Raw genomic sequence first — 3,914 nt, 5'->3', positions numbered from 1 at the left:
ATTTTTTTTTTTTTTTTTGAGACAGTCTCACTCTGTCACCCAGGCTGGAGTGCAATGGTGCAACCTCAGCTCACTGCAACCTCCACCTCCTGGGTTCAAGCGATTCTCCTGCCTCAACCTCCTGAATAGTTATGACTACAGGCGCCCGCTAACATGTCTGGCTAATTTTTTTTTTTTTTTTTTTGGTATTTTTAGTGGAGATGGGGTTTCACCATGTCGACCAGGCTTGTCTCGAACTCCTGACCTTGTGATCGGATCTTTTCTTGAAGTTCTCAATCACTTTTTGGTTGGATAAAGCTCATCATCTAGTAGCTTCCTCAGGGATGCTTGTGGAACTATTTCTTAAATTTTTACATGTTTAAATTGTTTCCTGTATCCTTGATATTTGAAGGACAGCTTGGCTAGATATAAAATATTTGATTCACATCTTCTTAAGTTTCTTGAAAATATTATCCTGCTTTTATCTTGCTTGTGTTGCTGATGTCAACCTGATTTCTTAGTGTATGACTTGGTTTTTAAACATCAAAGAAACTTTCTTGAGTTACAGCTTTGAGCATTGGTCGTTTTGTTCTGCTTCATTCTTCAGATCTTTGACAGTTGGATCTTATTTGCCTCTCTTTTTTTTTTTTTTTTTTGAGAGGGAGTCTTGCTCTGTCTCCCAGGTTGGAGGGGAGGGGTGCAATCTCAGCTCACTACAACCTCCACCTCCTAGTTTCAAGCGGTTCTCCTGCCTCAGTCTCCCAAGTAACTGGGATTACAAGCACGTGCCACCATGCTTGGTTAATTTTTGTATTTTTAGTAGAGACAGGGCTTCACCATGTTGGTCAGGCTGGTCTTGAACACCAGACTTCAAGTGATCCGTCTGCCTTGGCCTCCCAAAGTTCTGGGATTACAGGTGTGAGCCACCACACCTGTCCTCTTTCTTCTATATGTATGACTTTTCTTTGATTCTTTTCACTTTTCATTTTCATTTACATAAGAGTATTCCTGTTTTCTATCTCTTTAGGGCATATCTGTTCTCTCTAGGGCATCTTCTGTAATTTAGTCTTCATTTAGGTTCAGTTTGTATTTTGCAAGTTCCTGTTATTTGTCTACTCTGTTTAAAATTTTGAGTTTTTTATTTGAGGTGTTCTTTTATGTCTGCATTTGTTAATTACTGCATTTGTGATGGCGTATTGTATTACATCTTTCCTCTATATGGCTTGGGTTTTTGGTGTATTTCCATTTGCCAAAGTTTTTTTTTTTTTAAGATGGAGTCTTGCTCTGTCGCCTAGGCTGTAGTGCAGTGGCACGATCTTGGCTCACTGCAACCTCTGCCTCCCTGGTTCAAGCGATTCTCCTGTCTCAGCCTCCCAAGTAGCTGAGACTACAGGTGCTCACCGCCACACCTGGCTAATTTTTGTATTTTTAGGGGAGATGGGGTTTCATCCTGTTGGACAGGCTGTTCTCAAACTCCTGACTTTGTGATCCGCCCACCTCAGCCTCCCAAAGTGCCGGAATTACAGGCGTGAGCCACTGCACCTGGCCGTGCCCAAGTTTTTTACTTTTTATTCCTTATAAGTAATTTGGTATGAATGCTGAGTCCTTTTTTCTGTTCAGGTTGTTTGTATTGGATTTTACTGGACCAACAATATTGTTATCTTATTTTGTCTTATTTTGTGATTGGGTTGGGGTGACCTTCCCAGACTCTTAGTTAAAGAGCACTCTGATTTGTTGCCACTGTGAAATGTAGTTTTAAACATAAATTAACACCCTCCTCCCCCACCATAGTTCTATTTTGTTTTAGTAGGCCATTTATCCTCTGGTCACTTCCTTTTTTCCCTTTATCATCAACCCTCCAAATGATACCTCCTCCTCTCTCCCAGCAACTGTGCCTTGCTAAAACTGTCGCCTTTGATCTTACATACTTTCTAAGTGTATTCTTTTTGACTTCCCAGTAGCCATTGCTTTATCATGTCTCAGATGAACTGTCATTACTTTCTCTCAGATGGGTCCCTCTTCTGAGGGTAAATCCTAGGTCATATTACATGTAATTCAGTTACCACTAAGACTCTGCTGTGTTGCTCTTCTGGACGGTTCCCATTGAAGTTTCTGGTCTTGGATGTTTATGTTCTTAAAATGTGAATTAGAGTTTTTAGTTGTTTCATCTCCTTATAATGCTGTGGGGTTAGCCATGGATGATTTTATTTGCTGTCTTTCTTGGCGTGTATTTTTTTTTCTTTCTGCTATTGACGATGTGCATTTTGAGCCTGTATGGTTATTATGAGGATTTATGGAGTGTTTAGAAATTTGAGGATGGCCGTTAACCTCTAGGGACTTAATCCATGTTTTTTATGTGTTATACTTGAAAATATTTGTTTGCTTTAAAATAATTTGCAATTCATGTTTTATATAATTGGATAATTGATTATACTTCTGTTTCTGTGTCCCCATAACCACCCTATTGTTCTCCCTTCAATCTCCCTTGGAAGTATTTGTCATGGAACTAATTATGAAGTTTTGTTTTATAGCTGTCAATCATGTGTATAATCCTTGTTTTGCAGATTTCTACTCATATTAAGCAGAAATTTGAAATGCCCCTTTAATGTTCTTTCTTCAAGTGACATAATTTCATGCTACAAAATAAATGAAATTAAAATCTGGCACATTTTATGATACATTAACAAGAGTATAGTATTCAGAAAGCAGATGGTGATTGTTACACTCAATTCTGCTTTCTAGTAAGACCATATCTGTGCCGGGCGTGGTGGCTCTCGTCTGTAATCCCAGCACTTTGGGAGGTTGAGGTGGGCGGATCACTAGAGGTCAGGAGTTCGAGACCAGCCTGGCCAACATGGTGAAACCTCATCTTAGTAAAAAATAAATAAATAAGTAAATTAAAAAAAAAAAAAAAAAAGACCATATCTGTAATTTACACTTCGGGTTTCAAAACAGAAGTGCAGACCAATGACACCCTATTGCATGTACTCCACAAAAAATATTGGTGTCTCCTAATACATCCTTATTGTAAAGAGAAAAAAAAATATTGATGTAAAATTCTTACAGGTCTTTCTTGTCTTATTCTGAGACTATGTATTTCTTACCATCTTAATTTTAAGATGCTTTTCTTTAGTGAAATAATAAATGCCAATTTTTTTTTTCTTTTGAGACTGAGTTTTGCTCTTGTTACCCAGGCTGGAGTGAATGGCACGATCTTGGCTCAGCGCAACTTCCGCCTCCTGGGCTCAGGCAATTCTCCTGCCTCAACCTCCCAAGTAGCTGGGACTACAGGCACGTGCCACCATGCCCAGCTAATTTTTTTGTATTTTTAGTAGAGACGGGGTTTCACCATGCCGACCAGGATGGTCTCTATCTCTTGACCTCGTGATCTACCTGCCTCAGCCTCCCAAGGTGCTGTGATTATAGGCATGAGCCACCGTACCTGGCCTCCAAATTTTTTTTAATGGCTTATTTGGAAAATAAAAATTCAGTAATTCCATTTCAGTTCCCCAGTTTGTTTTTTTGAAATTCTATTATAATAGTTTTAAAAAATATGAGTGATTTATTTGGCAGCACATATACTAAAATTGGAATAATACAGAGAAGATTATTAGCATGGCCCCTGCACAAAGATGACTTGTAAATCATGAAATAGTCCATATTTTAAAATATAAAAACAAAATATAGAAATATGGGAACAATATTATCAACTTCATAGAGTGGTCTAAAATGTCAAAGGAGGCTGGGCATGATGGCTTATGCCTGTAATCTCAGCATTTTGGGCAGTTGAGGCAGGCAGATCATCTAAGGTCAGGAGTTTGAGACCAACCTGGCCAACATAGCAAAACCCCATCTCTACTGAAAATACAAAAATTAGCCTGGCATGATGGTGTTCACACACAATCACAGGTACTCAGGAGGTTGAGGCAGGAGAA

General features: G+C 38.9%; 1 non-coding gene across 1 annotated transcript; it reads left to right on the top strand.

Moving 5' to 3' along the window:
- Positions 1-3,536: 3,536 nt before the first annotated feature.
- LOC116529081 lies at positions 3,537-3,645 on the top strand. Its single transcript, XR_004259373.1, has one exon. It is a non-coding gene; the product is annotated as a U6 spliceosomal RNA (small nuclear RNA).
- The last annotated feature ends 269 nt before the right edge of the window (positions 3,646-3,914 follow it).

This window comes from Sapajus apella, unplaced genomic scaffold (assembly GCF_009761245.1).
Source record: "Sapajus apella isolate SASKATOON/1434 unplaced genomic scaffold, GSC_monkey_1.0 scaffold61, whole genome shotgun sequence".
Lineage (NCBI taxonomy): Eukaryota > Metazoa > Chordata > Mammalia > Primates > Cebidae > Sapajus > Sapajus apella.
This window is presented reverse-complemented; position numbering and strand designations above follow the sequence as displayed.